Source organism: Rutilus rutilus (genome assembly GCF_951802725.1).
Source record: "Rutilus rutilus genome assembly, chromosome: 22".
Taxonomy (NCBI): domain Eukaryota; kingdom Metazoa; phylum Chordata; class Actinopteri; order Cypriniformes; family Leuciscidae; genus Rutilus; species Rutilus rutilus.
This window is the reverse complement of record NC_140227.1, coordinates 8,344,278-8,356,002: the sequence shown is the minus strand read 5'-3', so window position 1 is coordinate 8,356,002 and position 11,725 is coordinate 8,344,278.

Genomic DNA, 11,725 nt, shown 5'->3' with positions numbered 1-11,725 from the left:
GTCAGAGAAATGCGGGACTGATTGTGCAAACCAGCAATGTATCGTTAGCATAGCCTAGCGTAGCAGACTAGCGAAAAATTCTTGGTTTTAAGGGGTATCTACCCCTTCCCCTTAGCCCTACCCCTAGATCAAAATGAGAATTGGGATGGCCCTTACTCTCACGTGAATGTGCAAATCTAAGGGGAAGGGGTAAGGGGAAGGGGAAGGGGTAAGACTGAGAATTGGGATTCAGCCTTAACCACATCTTCATTGCCCTCACTGTTGTCTCTGACATGTCTCTGGAGGGCATAAGTAGCGCAGCATGGATTACAGGTGGTCCCAAATGGTAACACTCGCCATTCATAGATGTCTGGGTTGCGATCTCTTTCCATGTCTCTCCAGAGAAAGCGGAGTAGTGGCTGGTCTTCAGGTAACAGTCTGATCTGGTGAAACATGGCTCGTATGTCTCCACTTATCACAACGGCATACTCTCTGAACCTGAGCAGGACTCCCAGCAGTGGTGGACCAAAAGTGGGACCAGGGAGTAGATTGTCATTTAGGCTCATTTGATTGTAGGTGAAAGAGCAATTGAATACTACTCTGGCTTTGTCATTGTGGAGCACAATGTGGTGAGGAACGTACCATGAATCACCGGATTTGTCAGCTTCTGGGTTAGTTATTCGAACTGCATAACCTGCCTCCTCAAGCTTGTGTATCTCTTTGTCATACACATTTGCCAGATCAGGATTATTAACAAGGCGACGTTCTGTAACTGCCGCTCACAATGATGTGCTTGTTGAGACAGTACTCTATGAATGAGTCTCTATGGCTGACAGGCAGTTTGGTCAGTAGAGTGTCAACGTGGGAGCCACACTGCAGTTCGTATCTAGAAGGTCCATCCAACGTGTTCAGCATGCCCACCCAGTAGCGGTTTTAGGCACGGGCGAACCGGGCATAAGCCCGGGGCGTAATTTTTTCGTGACACATTGGGGGCGGCAGCACGAGCAGTTAAAAAAAAATAAAAAGCGTTTTTTCATTATCTATCATTTCACTGTGTGTGGAATTGGCAAATTGGCGCTCCCTGCAGCTGCCGGCGCCCCTGCTTGCTGATAATGTACCATGCACAGAAGCTGTGTGTTGTGAGAAGTGTAAAAGGGGGTGGGGCGAGAGGCGCGGGCGACATTTCACCTCTGGGTCTCTCTCAAATGGAACGGACAGGGCGGGGGGGTGGACGGGGGATCCACACTAGAGCAATAATATAATTAATGGGCTAAAGTCAGTCACACGCCTCGACTTTCTTCCAAATAACGCACATTTCATTCATAATGTTATAAATACAGGCCTATAGTTCCTGCAAATGAAAATAGTTAATACAAAACGATTATGCGGTCATCAAGGTGAATTGGTTTAGTCTTGACTTCTGGTCGTGAGTGACAGTTGGGGGGATGGGAAATCTGTTGATTGTCGAGTGCCAAATAAACAGAGATGGAGAAGAAAAGGTCAAAGCCATCAGGTGCCCAATTTCGAAAAAAAAGAAAAGAAGAAGAGGAGAAACGAGCAAAAGATAAAGGTATGCAACTATGTTCTCTCTGTATGATTACAGTATCCATGTCATGAATGAAGGGCTAATGTTAATTGGTGGTGGGTATAACTCTTTGTTAGCCTTTTTGCTATGCCTATGATGCTTGCTATGCTTATACAACAATGATTTGGTTTCAACTCAATCACGAGATCTAATTTCTAATATTGTGCTTTGCAATAAAACTGTTACAAGTTCAGTTATCATTTCCATCAGTTGGTTTAACGTTAGGCCCTGTAAATAACCAACGGAATTTTCAAATCTGTAGGTTAAAGACGAACATTTGCTATTTATTTGCTACAGTATGCTAAGTATAGTTTCCTAAGTATAGTTTTACAAGTCATAACTAAAAGTGTGTCATGCATAGAATTTGAGGCAGTAACCAAAGAGCTAATGGTTCCTCCATGAAAGTTAGATTAATATACAAATTTTGGTTGAAAAATATCCTGAAACCCAAAAAGTTATTGGTGATTAAAAAATAAAATCCCATTGTTTTTGCCTATACATATAATTTAAAGTCATTTTATTTTTTAAACAACTGAGTCCCAGTGACCATAGCATAACATGAATAAAATATAATTTTTCAATTTTTTTTTTTTTTACGTATTTTTTTTTTACCATTTGTTTCTATGCTCTAAACAATGTGATGAAAAAAAAAAAAAAAAAAAAAAAGCGAAAAAAAAAAAATTAAATGTTTTTTTTCCGGGTCTAGGAGGATATAGCGTGTAATGACAGACATTTAGTGTGTAAGAGCATGTTTATGTAACCCTTCTATTATGTTTTGAGTCAATTTGACCCCAGGCTGTTTTAGCTGTATAAAACATTATCCTATGGTCTTTTGATTTCAATTGCAATTCAATTGCAATTTCAGGGGCACTTCTAAAATATTTTGGAGCATCATCTGCCACTGGTCAGGATGAGCTAACCACCTCCCCCGCTACACAGGCCTCTTCTGGAATGGTCTCACTCTCGACCCTTCAGGATGAGCCAACCACCTCCTCCGCTACACAGGCCTCTTCTGGAATGGTCTCGACCCTTCAGGATGAGCTACCATCTATGTCCTCAGCTACACATATGTCTCCACAAATATCACCACAAATATCTGATATTGAGGATGAAGCCCTGCTAACTGGCCCTCACATCTGACTGACAGGATTCAGACTGAGCTGGTTCGCAGAGGACCAAGTAAGGTGCCACCTGGCTTTGTTTTCCGTAGGAATGAGAGTGATGGGAGAAGTTGCCACCACCAATATTTTAAGAAGACATTAGTAAGTGGTGAAAAGATGGCAAGAAGTTGGCTGATTTATTCAATTAAGAACAACAGCCTCTTTTGCTTCTGCTGCAAATTGTTTTCCAAGAGGAACATCAATTTAACAAGTGCAGGAATGGCAAATTGGAAACATGCAAGCAATTATCTCACATCACATGAAAACAGAACACCTCAATTGCATGAAAGCATGGAAAGAACTGTCAGTGAGGTTAAAAAGTGGGACAACTATTGATAAGCAGGAGATGGCACTTCTGGAGGCTGAAAGGGTGAGATGGAGAGCAGTGCTGACACGTCTCACTGCTATCGTGCAGTCACTGGCCATTCGAAATTTGGCTTTAAGGGGACACACAGAAACACTGTTCACACCATCAAATGGGAACTTCCTCAAAGAGGTCGAACTTATGGCCAGGTTTGATCCCATCATGAAAGATCACCTTAACCGTGTCGAAAGAGGAACAGCAAGTCATAACAGCTACCTAGGCCATCATGTGCAGAATGAGCTGATTGATTTGTTGAGCAGTAAAATCATATCTGCTATAGTGGATGACATCAAGCAGGCAAAGTTTTTTTTCAATAATTTTGGACTGCACCCCAGATATAAGCCACACAGAACAGTTGTCAGTGGTCATTAGAGTGGTGTCACTGATGGAGAAGCCCCATATCAGGGAACATTTTATGGGATTTTTGGAGGCAGAGGAGTCCACAGGCCAGCACTTGGAATCCATGATCCTGACGAGACTTGATGAGTTGGGAATTCCTTTTGAAGACTGCAGAGGACAGTCATATGACAACGGGGCAAACATGAAAGGCAAAAATAAGGGAGTTCAAGCCAGACTCTTAGAAAAGAATCCCTGAGCTCTGTTTGTGCCATGTGGGGCACATACTTTGAATTTAGTTGTGTGTGATGCTGCTAAGGGATCTGTTGATGCTTTAAGTTACTTTGGTGTCCTGCAAAAGCTGTACACATTATTTTCAGCCTCTACCCAAAGATGGGCCATACTAAAGAACCATGTGAGCATCACCTTAAAGATGTGGGCAGAAACAAGGTGGGAGAGCAAGGTCAAGAACGTCGAGCCCATGAGGTACCAGGGAGCTGCCGTGAGAGAGGCTTTAATTGAGGTGAGAGACCACACCAAAGACCCTGCTATAAAGGCTGAGGCCCAGTCTTTGTCTGAGGAGGTGGGGTCGTACCGCTTCAGCATCTGCACGGTTGTTTGGTATGACATGCTATCTGCAATACAGCATGCCAGCAAACTCATGCAGTCTCCTAACATGCATGTGGACCTAGCCGTGAGTCTTTTGAAGACTGAGCGAAGATTGAGCGAGATCTCCAGAGCTACAGGGCAACTGGCTTTGTGACTGCACAGATGGCGGCCAAAGAGATTTGTGAAGATATGAATGTGGAGGCTGTATTAAAACAAAAAAGGCTGAGGTCCACAAAGCGCCACTTCTCATATGAATCACATGATGAGCCTTTCAGTGATGCACTTAGGAAGTTGGAGGTTGAATTCTTCAATGTTGTCGTTGACGCAGCCACGTCAGCCATCAAAGAGAGATTTTCCACATTGGAAAATGTGGGAAAGAAATTCTGAGTTTTGACCAATTTCCCAAGTCTTGCAGACGTGGAGCTGACAGATCAATGCGAGGCACTTGGCACCACACTGCACTTTAAGGGGCACTCTGATTTGGACAGTAAAGAGCTTGTGCAGGAAATTAAGAACTTCCCTGACCTGCCATCAAAGACCATGAGCCTCCTTGAGCTTATCACTTTTATGGATGATAAGGATCTATCGGAGATCTACCCCAACTTTTGGACTGCTCTCAGGATTGCACTTACTCTGCCAGTCACTGTGGCTCAAGCAGAGAGGAGCTTTTCAAAACTGAAGTTGATCAAGTCATACCTGAGGTCCACCATGGATCGGCTCACTGGACTTGCCGTCATCAGTATCAATCACTTAATAGGGGAGCAGATTGCATACGATGACATCATTGATGATTTTGCATCAAGAAAGGCCAGAAAGGTCAGGTTTTAGTTTGTTTTCTGTTCTTTAGTTTTTTTTTTTTTTTTGTTCTGGGCCTATGCCCACTTTATTGTGTTTTTTTCACATTTGTGTGATGAAGAATTTGTGTTATTTAGAATATTTATTCTATATTTTATTTGTATAATATTCTTAATATTTTTTGTTGATAATACTATTGTTGCTCTCTGCTTTTGTTACTTTTTATATATCTGATTGTATATATTTTTGGCATATTAATATAGTGTATATTTATTTAAGTTCAAATAAATGAATGTGGAACGCTCGAAAGGGGTCTCGCCCAGGGTGTACTTCAATGTAGAACCGCCACTGTGCCCACCAGTGTGTTAACAGCTGTCGCAAAGTCTTCACATCCCTGCGCATCACCTGCTCGAATAGCTGGTGCATTGAGGATAGCTCTCAGCTCGCTCTGAATGAACTGTCTTGGTTGACCGTATCTCTGTTCAAGAGCCTGCATAGCACTGGTGTAGGGAAATGGGCTATTGACATATCTCTTAGCTACTTGAGATATGGATGCTGTCCAGTCCTTTCTTGAGCATAAGAAAATCACTCTCTTTCCCTGAGGAGAAGACTGCCAGTTTTGGTTTGGGTATGCCATAGGAGGATGCAATGGCCATTTCCATCAGCCCAGGTGTCACAGGATTGACAGGATAATAATACTGTGGTTGTGGTCCAGGCCAAGGAGGTGGAGGCAGAGGCAGTGATTGATAAGGACGTTGAGGATGCATCGTTGGTTGCACTGGAACAGGCTGAACTGGAGCTGGAACAATATGCTGGTACTGTGGCTGCAGTGAGGCTGGTGCAGATGGTACAGCAACTGGCTGACGTTGGGGCTGCACATAAGAATGTGCAGGCTGTACAGCAGCTGATTGATGATGTGGTAGCTGTATGCGGGCTGGTGCAGGCTGCACGGAAGTTGGCTGATGCTGTGGCTGTACCTGAGGATAGGCAGGCTGAGCAGCCGTGGGGGGCCATGAGTCTGATCGTCGGAGTTCGACAAATGGTCTCTGAGGCTGTGGCCCTGGCAGGGAAGATACACGAGCTACTGTATATATTGTTACGTTCCACGTGTATTTGTGTATGTTTCTTTTGCTTTCTGTGTCTCCATTCAATCTTTTTAGGTGGTGATTGTTTATTGGCTACGTGTCGTCATTGCGGGCATGCGTCAGCAGCTGTTCCACCAATCCACTGCTGCGCTGCTGGGTTTAAAAAGCCCATTCACGAGAAGGAAGATAGATCCTCGCCAGATCTCACCTAACTTGCGTACCGAGATGTGTGTTGAAACGACCACTGTTTAGGAATGTCTGCGAGCTTATTTAGCTCACGCGACTTGAGTAACACTCCCTTGAGTTTATGGGTTATTGTTAATGTTTTGATATGCCTGATTTACGTGATTTGAGAAACACTCCAGTAAGTTTGTTAAAAACGAATGCTGCATTTGTTGTTAGTGTAGCTGATTTCTAAACGAGCGAGCAGTTGTTCATTACATCTAGAGCATTGAGTATTGAGTTAACTCTACCGATCGCGGAAGCGTATACCCAACACAACGGGAGGTAGGATTATCTCTGTTAATTAGGCGTGGAGTGTTCGCCATTATTGTACTTTTGTTTTTAGTTAGTATAGTTTGGTTAAGGCGGTGTATCCGCTGAAGAACTCGGTTTTGTTTATACATTTTCCTTTGATAGTTAGTTTAGAGGTACGATTAAAAATAAGATATTACATTTATGTTTTGATTATTTCATTGATTTGGCGACACTCTTGATTTTCCTTGTTTTGTATTACTTTTTATTTTTGATCATGTTGTTGAAATTATCTTTCATCCTTCTGAGGAAGATTATGAATAAACGTCTTAACGTCCAAAACGTTTACAGCAACAGTGTCTCACATCAATGTTACGCAATCATCCCCTTTTACAACTTTAAACTCGTAACAATATATATATACTGTGTATATTATTGTTATTATTACTTTATGCAGCCCTACAAGTATATGCCTACAACCCACATAGCAAATTTTTTCTGGCCCAGCTCCGGGCCACACAATCACTTTTCCCTCGGCCCAAGTACCGCAAAGAATGACGGCCCTGAAGTGGCCCAGAACTGGATTAAAGACAAGGGTCACACATGGGCCATAACTGGCCCGAATCTCAGCCAGTTAGTCACCTTTAACTGGCCCTGAACTGGGCCAAAACAGGTTTTATTATTGGTACCAATTCTCAGCCATAAGTTAACCATATCGACACCACCCTTTAACCAGAAACCCCAAAACTGAGCCATAACCCAGCCTAATCTTACCCAAACCATGTGAACAAATAAGGCACAAGAAAATTCAATTCTCAAAAATAGTTTATTTAACAATAGGCACAAGCCAATAATAATAAATTATTATTTTCTATTTTTTTAGTACATTCAAAGCTTAACATCTTATTACCACCTCAAAGTGCATTTAATTTCAAAATGTTCAGGTCTGTCTTAAACTGTAGTTTACTTATTGTAGTAATGCACAAGCCAAAAAACAAAACAAAAAAACTGCTAGAATTTGTGAACACTATTTTAGTTGCCTGAACAGCCAACTATGTACAACATTTTTCAATTCTAACTAAATTAATCTATCAATGAATCTAGCACTGAAATTTAAACATATTATAATGTTATTTTACTCTCAACAAACATAGAGCAAATAAAAAAAAATACTTAAAACAAATTTGCACATAAGAATGTTTGTATGTGTGAGGGAGAAAGTGATGCTATTTAGGACTGTCCTCAGGAAGTGAAGTACAGCTCTGCAGCCCCTCTTTTCTCCTCAAGCGCTACAGCAACATAGTGTCGGCCCAGATCCGGCCCACATCTGGACCGTGTGAAATCCACATGAACCAGATTTGGGCCGGATCTGGGCTGATATGTTGCTGTCTGGGTCTCCTTCCTCCATCTCAGGAGCAAGCTGAATTCATCTTTGTATTGTTGCTTCTATCTCCTGATCAGTGGCATGTGTCAGACGATTTTTTTCCTCACAGCAGCTAAAAGACAAAATACTAAATTAATAAATACATATACAAATATTCATCCACCTACTGTAAATAAATTTAGGTAACAAATTAAAATAAGGTTGCTTCGGTTAAATTTTATACAGGAAATGATTGCTTATAATGTGGCACTATTGAATGACCCGCAGGCCGGTCTATCGCGCCCCGGTCGCGTCACTCTGTAGTTCTCAAGTTCAGGGCACTGAATCAGCCATATAGGCGAAAGTTCACTTCAATAAAGAACAAGGTGACATCCGAGTTTGAATTCAGGTATTTAAAAAAGCTCCAAAAAAGAGATGTTCTTCTATTTTTTAAAGATTGCCATTACATCACCTGCCAAAATAACCTTCGTACCCGCCACGGTCGATTTTTAATCGAGGTTAAGGTTAAATAAAAAATACAAAAAAAATAAGAGAGCTGTAAACACATCGCAGGCTTGATCTGTTTCGGCATGAGTGCAAAAGAGAACCCATGTGGTTGCATATCTGCTGTATGTATTACATCTAATGTTAGGTCGTACACAATATAGACTGTAAAAAAAAAGAGGGTCGTGACTCGTGCAGAAAATAGCTTCACTTACCTGAACAGCGGTTCGGTTGTCTGACAGACGTCTTCTTCACCCTTCAGCGGGAGAAATTTCAAACGACGCATCACATGAACCTCATCCACCAACCAGAAAGCTGCTGTTACCGTGGAGATCGCACCAAAATAAACGCCTCGGGTTACTGTTGTAACCCTCGTTCCCTGAGTAGGGAACGAGACGCTGCATCGTACTCAACGCTTTGGGGAATGCCTTCGGCATGATGCGTCTGAAGTCTGTAATGGAACTACTCCAATCTTGATTGGTGCTGTGTCTTTCGTCACTTGTGACGTCGCATGTGACGGTGATCCGGAAGCTATAAAAGGACATCGGAACATAGCCGCGTCAGCTTTCGAAGGGTCAAAGCAAGTCGTTCTCAGGAGCGCGAAAAGTGTGGCCGAGGGATGCAGCGTCTCGTTCCCACTCAGGGAACGAGGGTTACAACAGTAACCCGAGGCGTTCCCTTTCGTAAGGGAACTCCCGCTGCATCGTACTCAACGCTTTGGGGAACGAATACCCACGCCGCCACACTGAGAGAAATACGCCCTGGTGTAAAGCATCTGGCACACTCACGGACGATAGAAATGAGTAGAGGGCAGATCCAACTAGCTTGTCATAAGATTTGGTGTAAGAAGGGGAGGTCTGGAGCCGGAGGCTCAACTGACCTCATGGATGGGGAACCCCAGACAGTAGAAAGTATTAGATAAGAGGTGAAGGCAAAAGCACACCTTGTACTTGAGATATGAGTGGTTTCTGCAGATAACCAACTGTCTAATTGATAAAGGGGAATAGCTCCTGTAGCGTTTATACGCCCGTATAAATATCATTAATTATTATTCATAACGAATTATGATCAATAATTAATAACTTAATTATTTTCAGAATTTACTGTAGCAGAATCAATAGTATGATTAGTTTATCAGTTTATCCAATGAACAGAAAGCATAACCAATTATTAACTCTAGGAAATATAATATCTTCCTGGCCAAGGAAGAATAATCCCAGCTAACAGTAAATTAAGAAATGGCTAAATCAAGGGTAAAAGCATAGGTAACTTAGATCGAAGTTCAAGACAATAAATTCGTAAGCAGATAACACAAGTACTTCTTTAAAATACAAACAATACTTTATTGATTATTCTAACACATAAAACTAATATCTAACACAAACACACGCACACACACACACACATTCATACGCGTTGCAGGAAGGGATAGAGTGAGGAAAGAGTGGGTTTAAGAGTGAGAGGGTGAAATCTCAAGATTCCATATGCACTTAGACATGACCTGAACGAACCATCAAACATTAATTTAACCCTTCTATCGTTTTAAGCAGGTTATTAAATTTATATCAATACACCAGTTCAGCTTTTAGTCTGGAGGTACTTGCTTGTCTTTGCGTTCCTTTTTGGGAATTCCCTTCGTTGCGTAAAAGGGGGGTTCCCTTTCAAGGGAACTCGAGCTGCGTCAAACGCTGTGGGAACGCCCCTGCGTGAGTGCGTCATGAAGCACGTATGGAATCAGTCCAATGGCGAGACGGAACGTCATAGGCGGGTGACGTCATCGACCAGGAAACTATAAAGCACCCCAGAAAACACAAATGCGACAGCTTCTGTGCCTTCAGCAAGCGCTCTGTGTGTGAATATTGTCCAAGTGTTTTTGTCTGTCATTTAGTGTTTCACTAAGCAGGAGTTTTCACTACAAAAAAAGCATATATATATATATATATCATGGCGAGCGAGCAGCAGTATAGAAAGTGTGTTCCCCCTTGTCCTCGTTTCCTTACTGGTGGGGATACACAGGATCTATGTGTTGTTTGTTTGGGAGTTCAGCATGCCCAGTCAGCTCTCGAGGGGGCTGACTGCGAGCATTGCGAGCGTTTGCCCCTTAGAACGCTCCGCTCCCGCCGACTACTTTTCGAGGAAAGTGGTTCGGTTCGCGCTCCCCGCGGCTCGGGTCCCGCTTTTGCCGGGGCAGAACGGCGGCGCTTGACATGGGGATCGCAGATGGATCTGTCAGCGGGGTTTGAGACGGGCTCTGCCCTAACTCAGCCTTTACCTGCCAGTTCCAGTGCCTCAGTTCAGGTGGAAGCACGCGCTGCGGTTTCTTCCCCCCAGGCTGAGGCACCAATATTGCAACTATCCAGTTCTGAGGAGCTGGATGTTGTCAGTATTGAGACAGGGGATACTGAGGACTCGTCACCTCATTCCATGAGGAGCTTATGGAGGTTCTCACTCGCGCTGTGTCTAAACTAAGCATTGAATGGCCATCTGTTAGGCAGGAGTCTGTTGTGAGAAGCAAACTGGATGAGAGATTTATGCCCTCCCGTGTTCAACCTCCACGCCGGTGCCTACCGTTTTTTCCCGACCTCCACACTGAGGTGTCGAAGTCGTGGAAGAAACCGGTTTCGTACCGTATTTTTAGCCCTCAGACCTCCACCTATTCTAATATTGCGGGGGCTAAATTACATGGTTATGGGGCGATGCCTAAGGCTGAAGAAGCGCTAGCGAGCCATCTTTCTGCTGAAGCAGCATCCTCTTTAAAGGCACCGACTTTGCCCTCCAAGCCACTCAGAAATACTTCGGCTTTGGTGGGCAAAGCTTATTCCGCGGCAGGTCAGGCCACATCGTGCCTGCATACGATGTCTATATTACAAGCGTATCAGGCAGATTTATTGAAAGATGTGAGCGAGAGTGAGGAGGTTAGTACTGATGTTATACGTGAATTACGTCAGGCTGCTGATTTATCTCTGCGTGCCACTAAGGAGTCGGCCAAACTAATGGGCCGCTCTATGGCAGCCTTGGTGGCCGCAGAGAGACATTTATGGTTGAGTCTTTCCGGTATGAAAGAGAAAGAAAAATCTTTTCTTTTGGATGCTCCACTATCTCCTTCTGGGTTATTCGGTGATGCGGTGAATTCGGTCATTGATAAATTTCAAGAAGAGAAAAAGCAAGCAGCAGCGTTTCAGAAATACCTCCCACTCAAAATTCATGTACCTGGGGCTGTCGGGCGGGGGCAGTCCCGGCCGTCGACAAGCTCCTCCCATAGGGCGCAACAAAAACAGAGTGTCGTGTCTCGTACCCCCCCTGTCAAACAGTGGGAACAGACGCGGCACTCTCAGACGAAGTCTTCTGGTGGTAAAACCGATCTGAGGACGGTTATTATGGCCAAGAAGGCTTCGTCCAAGAAGAAGTCCTGATGCCTCTGGCGTCAGGATGCTGAGGGTAGTCCCCACCGTGAGGGAAAGGAGTTCACCG